A 13984-nucleotide genomic window follows, 5' to 3' on the forward strand; every position below is an offset into this window, starting at 1 on the left:
GCCTGTGGGCTTGCTGAGCTGCCATCTTTGCTGGTCTGGCACAAGAATAGAAAATATAACTCAGGGAGGCGTGGACCTGGTCTGCTGTGTGCAGCTCTGCATCCCGGACTCGTTGTAGGGGCTCCTAAGAAAATGATTCCGTGAATAAAGATGTGGACGCTCCTCCTCTTCAAACACCAACTGTTGAGTGCAGAGACTACACCTTGGATGTGAGTTTCTCCATCTTTGGCTCAGGTCCTGGTTCTAATCCTTAACGACCACATGTCCTGGGGCAAGTTACTTTTTCTTTCTGTGCCTCCTCAGTAAGGTGGCGCTAAGGATTCCGTGCAGAAGGTGGCTCGAGGAATTCAGCCTCCAGCACCTGGCTTAGAGAAAGCACTCTGAATGTTAGCTCTTCTGTTGTCATTTTGAGATTGAGCCAGATCTGTTGGCGATGCGCCTGGGGGAGCTAGTGTCCTAGAATCCTACGGCTTGGAGGGATCTTGAGGCACCCTCTGGTTCTGTATCCCAAATGGTATTTGAAACCCTCTGATGAGCCCCTGTGTCACACATGATGAAAACCTTTGGCAACTCAGAGAAAGAGGCATCTGTAGCAGTTTTTCTCTTGTAAGCGTGTCCTGGGCTCTGGCGTGGCCCCCTTCCTTGATGCCAGACAGCAGCCTGTGGTCTGCCTTCTGCTCTGACATCCACGGTCTGTAGTAACCCCAGAACATTCTAGGGCAGAAGGTGAATGCTGTTCAGCCTCTGTACCTGGCTAATTGATGAGCTGGTTGTTTTCTCTGCACGACACCAGAAGGAGGTTCTACACCTGTGCCTTACACACACCCACCCCTACCCTCTCCACTTTCCATCCTTTCTCACATATCCACATCTCACCCTGCCCCATCTTTAAAGAGACAGTGAGACCCTGCAGGAAGAGGCAGGGTAGTATAGGACAATTACAGGCACCGACTCAAGAGTTCAGCTTTGAGGGTTCAGATCCCAGCTCTGCTGTTGAACTGCTGTGAGAACTTGGGACAGTTACTCAGCCTCTCTGTGCCTTCTCCTTGTCAACAAATATTTATAGAAATAACAGCAGTTCCTACCTCATTGGGTTGCTGAAAGATTTAAACCAGACAATTGCATGGAAAGTACTCAGGATGTGTCTGGCAGAGAATAAGGATTCAGTGAAGAATCAAAAGCCTAGAGTGATAAATGTTACCAAAAGAGGATGTAGATGCTGCAGCTGGGTGAACTTGAGCGTAGTCAAGCTGCCAAGGAGCTCACAATACCTGCAAAGCCAGTTTGACTTGGATGTGCCATGGTATCTAACGGCAACTCTCACTAGAAAAAATGCTTAAAAAGCGTTAAGGGCTCATAGAGGAGATGGCTATTTTGCCCAAGAAATATTTGCGAAATAAAGTAATGATGACAATAATAATAGTTCCCATGTGGTGCATGCTCTCTATGTTCTAGGCACTTGTATATATAATATATTGATTAATTTAATTGTCACAACAATCCTATAGGATATTATTATTACGGTTTTAGCTGTCTTTATGAATGAAGTATTTGAGGTTCAGAATTGTTAGGTAATCTGCCCAACATCACACAGCTCATGAGCGGTGCAAGTGGGATTGAAATCTCAGTGAAGCTCCACAAGATTTCCCCCACACGCTACATGCTTGTCTCTGGCTGCCGTTAGGAACCACCTAGAGCACGATCCTTTCCCGAATGCAATAGCCCTTGTGAAAGTTTCAGACTGGGATTGAAATCTCATGTGAAGCTCCACAAGATTTCCCCCACATGCTACATGCTTGTCTCTGGCTGCCGTTAGGAACCACCTAGAGCACGATCCTTTCCCGGATGCAATAGCCCTTGTGAAAGTTTCAGACTGGGATTGAAATCTCATGTGAAGCTCCACAAGATTTCCCCCACACGCTACATGCTTGTCTCTGGCTGCCGTTAGGAACCACCTAGAGCACGATCCATTCCCGGATGCAATAGCCCTTGTGAAAGTTTCAGGCTGGGATTGAAACGGCCCATTGTAGGGCCAGTGGCAGCTTGTGACGGAGCCACAGAGACGATGTGGATCAAGAGTTCAGGATACGGGGATCCTGCAAATGCACTGGCAGCTCCACATGAGGTCATCTGCAAAGCTTCTTGGATGTCATCTGTCTGGGGTGGATGACGGTTCAGATATCCACCCGGTCCCTTGCCCACTGCCACCTATCCCAGTTGAGAAGAGCTGAGTCTCCTTTCTCTGTACTAATCTACAGTCAGATTATAATTCAGGGAGGCCTGAATCCTACCAATCTTTGACCCAAAGCCTTTAATTATTTCTCCCTACCTCAAGAACAAATCAACCACGGAGCATGGGTTCAAAGTTCTCTTGGTCTTCAAATAGCAGATCATCGTTTCCCAAAGTATGTTCCTTAGATCCCTACATCCATAATGTGTGTATAGGTCTTGCATATGAAAAATAAAACAAAATGTAAAAGGTATTCTGGGCTCTAGTAACCTTGGATGTGGGCTTGGCTTAGCACTTTTTTTTTTCCCCTGCTGAACTTGTTGAAGCTTTTAATGCACTAGTACACATTGTGAGCCTTCAAGAGTGAGCAGCTCTTGCCTGACCAGCTCTATCCAGTGGACAGAGCATCAGACTGGGATGCGGAAGACCCAGGTTCAAGACCCCGAGGTCGCCAGCTTGAGTGCGGTCTCATCTGGTTTGAACAAAGCTCACCAGCTTGGACCCAAGGTCGCTGGCTTGAGCAAGGGGTTACTCGGTCTGCTGTAAAAAAGAGTGAGCAGCTCTTGCCAATCTTATTTGGCCCCTTAACCGTTGTATCCAAACCCGTTAGGGGATTTGTGTTCTGAGGGACACGTTCAGAGAAACGGTGCTGTCCTCCATGGACGCCATGGAAGGTAACGTGGGGATTGGTGTTCAAATCTACTTCAGAACAAGGAGTTGGTCTTTCATGTTACATTTAATTAGAAAACAAAGCAGAGGTCCCCCAACGGAACCCATGAACACATTAAGCTATAGGACATTTATTTAGACTTGAAGTACAGAGAAGGGACTGGAAGGCTGGGACATCTCTGGCGCTTTAAGCAAAGGGAATTAGAAGCGAAAGAAGTACCTTGATGGGTCTGGGTGACAGGCCGGGGAGGAAGGCTGCCAGGGTCAAAACGGTTAACTAATGATCAGAGGTGGCGGGAGGGATGACGACAGAGGAATGAAGGTAAAGTGACAAGGGAGTGTGTCTGGTTACAGAGTGACCGCTTTGGGAGGGGCACCAGCAAGCTGCCGGGATAGCTGAGTGGAAATTCACAAACTTGAGGAAGTAGGTAAACAGCCGCAGCTCTTGCCTAAGGAGAGGAAAGGGACATCAAAGGCCCGGGATGATCCCAATAAGGTCTTTAACTCCCATAGTTCCGCAATGTGCAAACAAATACTTAGTGGCCTTGAGCGCTCCAGTCCAATGACAACAGTCAATAAACAGTGTGTGACTTCTCTGACATCAAAACCCTGGCTCGGTAAACTTTAAAGCACCTGGAAGACTTCCTTCCAAGGTACAACAGGACCTGATGGAAGGGCAGCGCTCATTCCAGCACCACGTGGCGGCCGGTGCGTTCCCGGAGACGAGAGGATGGTCAGGTCAGAGATCTTGGTGGGCTGCGGTGGGTGGGCTGTGAGGGCCAGGGAGATGGAAGGAATCGCTTTCTGTTCCTAGAGAAAGAGGAGGAATGAGAAGGTGCAAGAGTAGCTTATTACAGAAACACTCATCCGCGCCTATTGTGCTATCTGGAAGAAACACTTGCTTTGCTTAAGGGTCAAAATAATGTGAGCTTCCTCCTGTGAACCAGATCTTCCCTAGACATGTAAAGATGCGGAGAAAGAAGAGTAAACATCAGAAAGCATAACATGTTTATCAGGAAAAGCAGTTGGTTCTGAAATGTCTCAGGATGGTGGATAAAATGTATAGGTCTCCACACCCTAGTGCCCAGCAATGTACCACAGGGCATGCTGCTCAGTGAATACAGCTCACATGAATCAATGAATCAATCAATAGTATTTATAGCTTTCCTTATAGAATTTCCCCCTTTTCAATGAATGCTTACATAACACTTTTATAAGATGTTTAGCCACAAATTGGAAAAGCTGTACCTTGTACCAAAACCATCATCGATAATCATATCTTGAACACACTAAGCACCCAGACAGCATGAGGCATCATCCTTGACGACATATCTTCTGCATTTAATCCTGGTCTCTTGCTAGAGGTTCTGATGTTAGTGTCTCTGGCAACCACCATTGAAGAAATGGCTCCAGATAAAACCCCACGAATCCTGGCGCTGCCATTTTCCTGTCGTGTGGAGACTGGATTCCCACTTGCCAGTGCAGGGTGATGTGGATGACTTTATTAAGATTGTGTTTTCAGCCAGTTAGCCGTGGTGCACAAGCTCTTGGGAGCAGTTTTAGAGGCAGACGTGTAAGTGATACTGCCCCGCCACCTGTGCTTGGCGTGGTGGGAAAGCCGGGCAACGTGGTTTCACGGCGGAAAGGTGTTTTGTGACATTGCTAAACAGAGTAAGGTATTTGGCCCAATGTTCCGCTCTGGGACTCTATTAAGCATTTCTTTTTCCTCTTGCAACACAGAGTGCGGGTGTTAACAATGATTATCAGCCCCTCTTGCTATTTATTCCCTTCAAATGGCTTCTTTTTTCCTTCAGAATTGAAAAGAAAACAGCTGCTGTTTATTTAGTCCTTCAGTACACGTCTGTCGAGCGTTCACTGTGTTTTGGGCGCAGCTTTGAGGTTTACCAGAATTAGGACCACGTATTGAAATGCTCCATCCTTTTCCATGTTGATTTCCATTTTTTCAGGAGCTCAAAGAGATGGTTAAAAAAAATAAGTCAAATGAATTATTGCTATCAGAAGCTGCTGACAGCAATAATTTAAGTAATCAGAAAGCATTGATAAAGTATGGAGGAGCTGGATGCTGAGCAGAGGCTTCTAGGATGTGCAGGGCATCGTGGATGATACCGAGTTGTGAAAAGCCTAATGGTTTTCCTTTCGGCAATAATATGAATGACTTCCTCCATTCACATGCTGGCCCACCCGCGTCTTCTCACTGTTTAAAACCAATTCCTGAAAGTTCATTTGTTTGTAGTTTTATTTTTAAAAGGCTGTTACTATTACGATTATCAAAATTTTATATGCTCATTGGAGAGACTTGTTCAAATACTCAAGAGTATAACTAAGGAAACAAATCACCTGCAATTCCTTCAGCCAGAGTGAATCACTATTAAAAATGCATCTCCTGGTTGTAATATACGACAGTAGATATTTGACATCATTGTACACGCGTTCAGTCTTATATCTGCTTCTTAGGTTGCCAACACCCTCCTTTTTCTTCAGGAGAAATACTTAAACCATTTTACTCTAAATTCTTATTCTCTATTTCTTTCCTATGTCCACTGCTCTATTTTGTGGGCCATGTATAGGACCTGCTTTATGAGCATGCGCTAGGTTGCCATATGGGAATATGGGTAAGAAATCATATCCTTCAATAAATAGCTGTATTGTCCTTCACGATTTCTGTGGCATCGTTTGCTATACCTTCTTGCAGTGATTGAACTGGGTTAGCTCCAATTTCCTTGTGTTATAAATAATGCTGCAAATGATCATCTGTGTCTGAATTGAATTTATTTTTCTTGGAGATTGTTTTATATATCCTATTTCCAAAACAAGGTCACCAGATCCATGAATGTGAACAGATTTGTAATACTTTTTACCTATTTTCAGAAAAACTAAATTCAATTGATATCGTCACCCAAGATTTCCAAATGTACTTGTTTGCACAAAGCCCTCACCATGCCTGATGAAAGTCATTATACTTGTATAGATTGGGGCAAAAGTAGGTCTACAGTTGTGAATACTACAGTATGTGAAACAGAGAGTTTATTCTTGTATTACTGTTTATTATTGCATTATTTTCCATATGAACAACTGTAAACCTCCTTTTGCCCCACCCTATTTTGCTGCCTCAATAGGGATCTAAAACTACATTAAATAGGTTTAAATTTACTCTTTAAAACTCTTACTGTTTTATAATAAGAGTTACATATAATGCTTACAATAAAAAATGTGTAAGTTAAATGAGTAACAAGTTAATTATTACCTAGATAAACAATACTTTATATATAATGTGTTATTACAAAATTAGTTTCTACTTGTGTAATAAAATTAACAGAGTGATTTCATGTTTGAGAACAGTTCTGAGAGGAGAAGGATTGCTTCTATTTTCTTTCCCCCTTGTTTCTCTTCTTCTCCCCAAATTGTCATAAATTTTACATTTCCCACGCCATTCACCTACTTGCCCTAAATGTCTCCAGACAAGCCTAAACAAGAGAAAAGTCATATTCCAGACCTTCAGAACCAATTTCCTTTCAAAGGATAAAGAAATCTTGAATCTCATTGCTCCAGAGAGAAAAGGTGCAGTATGTTCTTGACCGAAAGTGGCTATCTTGGAATGCAAGCCTTTCGGCCCACATCCCGACAGCGGGCATTCTTCCCAGAGCTCCAGGTGAGCCCGGAGTTGCCTGGAGCCTGAGCAATCTTAGCACCTGCCCGGCCATAGCACTGGACCAGAGAAGCACACGAACATTAGTGAGTTCTTTCCAACTGAGTCTTTCTATGATCCAGGGACACTCGAGGGACGTCAAAGGTCTTATCCTTATAAGTTTTGTAGAACAAAGCAGCATATGCCCATACTATTCCTGTTAAAAATCAACTGTGGGCCTGACCTGTGGTGGTGCAGTAGAGAAAGCATCGGTCTGGAACGCTGAAGTTGCCGGTTCGAAACCCTGGGCTTGCCCGGTCAAGGCACATATGGGAGTTGATGCTTCCTGCTCCTCCCTCTGCCCGCCTCTCTCTCTCTCTCTTTCTATCTCTCTCTCTCCTCCATCTCTCTAAAATGAATAATTAAAAAAAAATCAATTGTGATTTCTCTGGGTTGATTATTGGTTCGTAAGGGTGAACTTGGAAGTCATGGGCTTCTCTAACATAGGCACATTCCACTCATCCAGGAACACCCAAACAGTGAAACAGTGGCTAAGTCCAAGGCTGTAGAATCTTTAGAATCTCTGTGACTGGATGTCTTACAAACCTGCTCGGAAGACCCAATAAACTCTAGTGAGTAGTTGGCCATGTGCCCGGGATTTCACCTGATTATTTTATTTATATCTAAAGAGAAAAAAGCAGGTCTATAGTGGGCAGGACTGTTGTCCATCTCCTTTCGTCCTCTAGATGAGAAAACCGAGGCTAACAGTTACCTCGCTCGATCTGGGAGACAGTGAAGGGGTTGAATCTGGGTCTGAAGCTGGAGTCAAGAAGCCTTAAGAGTATCCAGACAAGTGCACGAGTGTCTTAACTCTCATGCATGATCAGAAGGTTCTGAAGATCTGCATCTACTCCATTCTAAATCTTCCTTGGCTGTGAGCTGCATAAACAACTTAATAATCGTTTTTCCAGTAGAAAGAGAAACACCATAGTAGATGTATATATTAAATGTAACACGCATCTCAATTTCAGAACTGTTAAAATGTTAAAAAAAAAAAGTATCAAAATTCAAAGAATTCAAGGTGTCAGCCTCAAATTTCCCAAATCTTCCAGTCTGTAGAATAAGACCCCATCGCTCTTCATGATTGAAGTGAAATCAATGTGAAGTCCCTTCCTACACTCAGAGGGATGCCGAGCATGTCTTCCCATTCCCAGGGATTCCTGGACTGGAAGCTTGCATTTCTCCAAGGCTCCTTGCATCCCAGGTCCAGCTTCTGTCAGATTCTTGCTCTCCATTCTGTCACCTTCTGTGCAGGCTGAACCCCGCCTTCCCTCCCCGGAAGCTCTTTTGCCCCCCCCCCCCCAGAGTCCCATGGCCTCATGGCTGTGGATGTGGCAGATGTTCCTGAAGGTCTGAGCAGGGAGGTGCCTCGCACAGCAGAACAAACTGGCCAATGGAATAGAATGGAGCCGCTGGCATTTCTGTTCTTAGGAAAAGACAGTACAGTGAAGCAGTTAAGAGCCAAGTTTTGGAAATCAAGACCCAGCTCTGTCAATTACTGTGTCACTCTGGGCAGATTATAATCACTTGTTGGTGCTCCAGTTTCTTCACCTGTCGAATAGGGTTAAGAGTTGTACCTACCCCACGGGGTTGTTGTGGGTATCGAGTGCTTGGAAGGATACCTGTAGTCCGTGCATTGTAAATGTTAGCTCTCCTGACTATCCACGTTATTATTATTGCCGTTAACATTGTAGTTATTATCGAAGGTCCTTTGGCCACTCGTGCCAGCTGGGATAGTCTTCCCTGTCCATCATTTTATTTAATGGTCTCCCTAAAGTGTTGCTAGGACCTCTAGTGCCTCGCTCAGACCCTCCTTTTTCCTTCCTGGACCACTCATCCCAGTCTCCTGAATTCTGTAGATTTCTCCTGCTGTGCTATTTAGCATCTCATTCTCCCGCTCCCACCCTTTCAGCCTAATCCTCGTAGTGAAATGTGTCCCTTACACTGCACTTTACAAAACAAGGGCAGCTCTCCGTGTGGTTGAATACAACATGCCCCAAAGCATTTTACAGTTCTAGCTGGGAGTGACAATATCGGGGCTGGAAGATGGTGACCGTCCTTTGGAGAAGTGACCTGGAGCCTGCCTGGTCCTTCAGAGGCAATATTGGAGTGGCTTCTAGAGAAACAGGCTTGGCACCAGTTCAGGGTGAAAAACCTCCTCTCTGTGACCTCTGAGGCTCGGCCAAGGCAGGAGTGGATAAAGAGCTAACCTGCTCCGCCTGCCAGCCAAAAATAGGCTGGACTGCGTCACAGAGCTTTCAGTAATTACACCTTCCCTCTGCAGAAGGCTGTGGTGTGGACTGGAAAGGGGCCACGGACGGGTTAAGGTAATGCATTCCCCACACGGTTCTCCTCTCAGCATCAGCGGCAGGCTTGACAACCAAGTGTACTAGATGGAGGTGTAAATTCATCCCCAGGGCACAGTGTGTCAGCGGCAAGGTGAGGGCACACGTGTCAGCCAGGTTACTTAGAGCTTGAGTAGTTCTTTGTCTTTCCTCTGACTAATTTGGATACTTTTCTATGGTCCATCAGCTTATTTTGGTTACTTTTGGGTGGTTGTTATAAAAGTTAATTTGTGTTTGAACATAAAGAAAAGAATCAACGAGGAAATAAAAACCATCCACTACCCTAGCATGACACACAGCCACTGGAAACCTTTTGTGCCTTTTTGTTTTGCACCTCGATACAATGTAGTTTTCATAGAACTGCGAGCATATGGAGTTTTCTGTTTGCATTTTAAATCTACACACAAAATGTTCACAATGATATTATGTTTCATGAGGTTATCACATGTTGCTTGAAAGCCAGACCATTTTTATTTTTTAGTTTATAACCTCTTTGTGGCCAGGGCTGGGTGGGTGGGACGGTGGTGGGCACGAAGAAGATGCGCCCATCTGGAGTGTTCTGCGGGCAGATGCCACAGTCCCAGGAGGCAGTGCCGTGCTGCCTGTGAGAGGGAGCTGTGCTGGCCACTCAGGGAGGCGGGGGAAGAATGAGAGTTACCCCAGGTCCCCGGAGAAAGTGTCAGATGCTGAGTTTCCGCCTATGCCACTAACCAGTTGCCTGACTTTAATTAACCTACATAACCCTTTAAACTCAGTTTTCCCATCTCTAAAGTGGAACTACAGATAATATCTATTTCATTGGGCTATTGGAGGATAGCTGAGTCAGTACCCCGTTAATGTTACTGATCATTAGTATGTGATGATAATTAATCCCTCAAATGAAGACTGGGTCAGCTGATTCCATTACCTGAGGATAAGGGGTAGATGGGTTCACTCTGTGAGAAAATCTCTTATGGAAATAACAGTATTGTTGGGGTTTAGTATGTTTTTCCAGAGAGATGTTGGGTTCAAGGTTTAGAGGATCAAAGAATTAAATACTAAGGCTTCTTCCATTGGCATTTTCCAAGCTGTGAGTCGAGGATGCCCCCGATGCCTGGAAGGAGGTGACCCACCCCCAGGTCTGCATCCAGATCCCAGACACCCTCCGACCCCAGCCAGTTGTCTTCCTATCAGATTTGAAGGGACAGCAAAGTTTTGGAATAAATCATCAAAAGGCATGTTGCTTCAGCCAAGGGCCTCAAATGGAAAAACTGGGATAAAATCCTCTCAGTGCTCTTTTGTGGAAGGAGCCCCTGGCACCTGGGGTACCCGGCTGGCTCAAGTCAGCAGCCAGAAAACAGCACGACACGGTCAGAGAGACCTGGGTTTGAATCCCAGCTGTGCACTTCATTAGCTCGAGGACCTTGGGCAGGTTTCACAACCTCCGCTCCTCTTTACCTTCTCTCTGAATCCAGGGTAAACATGTGTACCTTTCGAGTCTTTGTAAGGACCAGGCGAGATAAAGTCTGTGACGTGGCTAGCACCATGCTGAAGTCAATGTAGATGCTCAGTAAATGTTGATCCCACCTTCTACCCTCCCCCCACCACTTGCTGTAAGATAAAACTAGGTTGAAAAGAGTCTTTAGGTTTCTTGGTCAGTAATGAACTAGAACAAGAAGTTAATGAGTTACAGGCTCACTCAGCCTTTGGGGCCTGGGAGACGTCCTCTTGTCACTGATTGTCAGTCTGACCATTGGTCCTAAGCCTGCAGTTTCTCCCCAGCACATCCTGGCTGGGTGCTACAGAGTATTCTCCATGTGCCAGGCGCTGTGCTGAGCCCTTTGCACGGGCGAGCCCCTGAGGAGAGACACCAAGGCTCAGAGACACTCACCCTAATTTTTTAGCTGGTGAGAAGTGGAGCTGGGATTTGTATCGCAGTCTCTCTCCCTCTAGAACCCGTGTTCACAACCACCCACATGTGGGATTTCAGCCTCCTCCTGGAAAAAATAAATACAAAATGGACTAAAATGGCCTTTTTTTTCTTTTCTTTTAATTTTTTTTAAGAATTTTTTCCCCATTAATTTGAGAGAGCAGAAGGAGCAGAGAGGGAGGGGAGAGAGAGAGAAGCATCAACTCATTGTTTGACTTAGTTGTGTGCCCATTGATTATTTCTCATATACTGCTCACAAAAATGAAATGATATTGTATTTCAAAATGAATATGAAGCGATAAAAAAAGAAGCATTTGATTTTTTTTATTAAACAAGAACATCAGAAAAGCAAATGACAAGTCAAAGAAAGTTGTTTGATTATGCAAATGAAATGCAAAACTAACTTTTATGTCATTGGTGAGAATGCACTGTACAAAAGGCTGAAAGTACTGGAGTATCTGCACGTTCCCCGGTCCCCTCATTTTCGTGAGCAACTGTATGTGCTCTGACTGGGGCTTGAACTGGTGACCACAGGGTCGAGCCAGTGGCCTTGGGATCAAACCAGCAACCTCGGTTTTTAACTACTACACTGTGAGCCCCCTGAGCCCAAGGACTGTGTGTTGCCCCCTCCACCCCCTCCCCGGCATGCAGCAAGTCGGCAATCATGGATGAACCTACTGGAAACCTAAGCACCTGGACCAGGCTTCTGTACAATGCAAGAGTCTTGTGACGAGGAAGCGTATTAGATACTTGTCTTCAATGTGGAGGGACCAGTTCTGTCTCAGGACTTTCCCAGAGGGCTGCCTGGAGGGAAGGGCCTGGAAACTGGGGGAGGAAGGGCTTTCATTTCTCTTTCTTTCCCCACCATGGGAAGTGGGGACAAGACAGAGGAAAAGGTGGTGAGATGTGGAAGACAAACCGTCTGAGACAGAGATTTCTGAGCCCTGGGCATTTGCGGGAGGACGTTTGGTGGTCTGCAGGCCATAGAGAGAGCCCATGTTTCTAAGGACTCACACAAAACTATCTCTCAATCCATCATTTTCTTTTATTTCTGTTCCCGGTTGCTGTAAGCCTTTGACTCCCTTTGCATCTTGGATTTCTACCTGACTTTCCCTTTTAAGGTGGCCTGGGTTTTTCATCCTTCTTCTCAACTGTAGAGTCCACATCTTAGTCCCGTGGTGGCGAACCTTTTTATAAACACCGCCCACTTTTGCAGTGCTGGTCAACCTGGTCTTTCCCGCCCACTAGTGGGCGTTCCAGCTTTCCTGGTGGGTGGTAGCGGAGCAAGCAAATTTTGCTGCGATTGGCCCACCATGAAAGCTGCAGCGGTTTTTATAAAAAAGTTCGCCATCACGGTCTTAGTCCAAGCTTCATCGCTCACTGCCTGGGTTCCTGCAATGCCCCCCCACACACACACCCCATTCATGCCGCTGCTTCCATCTCAGGCCCAGATTCACCCCCCGTAATGTTCTGCCTGTCTCTGAAACCTGCCTTTCCCCACCTGTCCCTGAGCTTTAGTTCTCCATTTCCTCTGCCTGATGTCTCCTCTCCGCTTCTCCGCCCCCTGTGAGAAGTCAACCCTCAGCCTCCGATCCCGGCACACGTCCTTCTGCATTGAGACTCTAGTCTCAAACTGTTCCATCAATCTCTGTGTCTTCCTGACTCCTGCAGCCCTGATGTATGTCTATATCAGTTCCTTGAGCAATTAATCACGTGCTTCCTCTTATCCCCTCCTAAAGCATCCTTTATCTCTTGGACTGTATCTTCTCACCTGCTTGCCTTCCTCTCCATCTACTGAGGGGTTCTTTAGTACTGTTTCTGTCTTATTTACTGAGCATTTGCTACCTAGGACAGGCACGGCCAACATATGGCCCGTGGGCTGATGTGGCCCCTGTAATGAGTTTATGAGGTCTGCGATTAAATTTTTTTTTTTTTTGTATTTTTCTGAAGCTGGAAACGGGGAGAGACAGTCAGACAGACTCCCGCATGCGCCTGACCGGGATCCACCCGGCACGCCCACCAGGGGGCGTCGCTCTGCTGCGACCAGAGCCACTCTAGCGCCTGGGGCAGAGGCCAAGGAGCCATCCCCAGAGCCCGGGCCATCTTTGCTCCAATGGAGCCTTGGCTGCGGGAGGGGAAGAGAGAGACAGAGAGAAAGGAGGGGGGGGGTGGAGAAGCAAATGGGCGCTTCTCCTATGTGCCCTGGCCGGGAATCGAACCCGGGTCCCCCGCGCGCCAGGCCGACGCTCTACCGCTGAGCCAACCTGCCAGGGCCCTGCGATTAAATTTTTAATATTATCCGCTACTTTAAAATCTCAGCTACTCAGAAGTGGAATCGTCTTTGATTATTGGAAATTGAAATATTTAAGAAGATAGTGATACGCGGGAAAGAATTCTGCGTGTGACTAGTCTAGGGTTAACTTCCAGTAATTGGTCGAATGGATTTGTGATACTTCTTTATTTTTTAAAAGAATTTCATTATAAAGATTTACAACTTTTGTACTCGTCTGTACTCCATATGAACTGTTTGACGTTTAGTGGTGATGTGAAACTCACATTCTTTTAGGTGGAGCTTGCCAGTGCGCACCCAAGGTCAAACAATTCGTTATTTCTGTGGTCAAGTGTGCTGAATCAAGTGGCATTGAAGCATACACGATAGTTGCAGTTGATAACTGAAAACGTGTCCAGGCTGTTTGTAAAACGAAATAATTGTTTTATTTGCAATATAACCCCTTCAAGCTCATTCTATCAATTAAATATTGTTTCGATTGATTGCGATACAGTTTGGATATTTATACAGTATGTAATTATATTCTTATTAAAATAATATTGTTTATTAAAGTTTTTTTCACTCACATTTATTTATAAACAAATTACATAATAATTTTTTTTACTTAAATGAATTGTTTTTGTATTTAACATTTTTTAATTTTAATATTTCGTCTAGCCCATGAAAAAAGTTTTCTTTCTCTTTTTTTAAACATTTTTTTATTTAATTAATTGTGTTTACATAGATTCTAGGGTCACCCGGAATGCATCCCCCCTTCCCCCTATTCCCCTCAACATCTCTCTTATCCCCTTCCCTACAGTGGACGAGTGGATTAAAAAGCTGTGGTACATATATA

The 13984-nt window shown here is 45.2% G+C and overlaps 1 protein-coding gene across 1 annotated transcript in view; it reads left to right on the plus strand.

Annotated features, from left to right (window-relative positions):
• Window positions 1-8720: 8720 nt before the first annotated feature.
• Window positions 8721-13984, plus strand: part of SLC1A2 (solute carrier family 1 member 2) — an 82736-nt gene continuing 77472 nt past the window's right edge. Inside the window, exon 1 of the mRNA XM_066363225.1 lies at window positions 8721-8932. The gene's annotated coding sequence lies outside the window, so the exon portion shown is untranslated. The remainder of the gene's footprint in view (window positions 8933-13984) is intronic.

Source organism: Saccopteryx leptura, chromosome 1 (assembly GCF_036850995.1).
Source record: "Saccopteryx leptura isolate mSacLep1 chromosome 1, mSacLep1_pri_phased_curated, whole genome shotgun sequence".
Classification (NCBI taxonomy): Eukaryota; Metazoa; Chordata; class Mammalia; order Chiroptera; family Emballonuridae; genus Saccopteryx; species Saccopteryx leptura.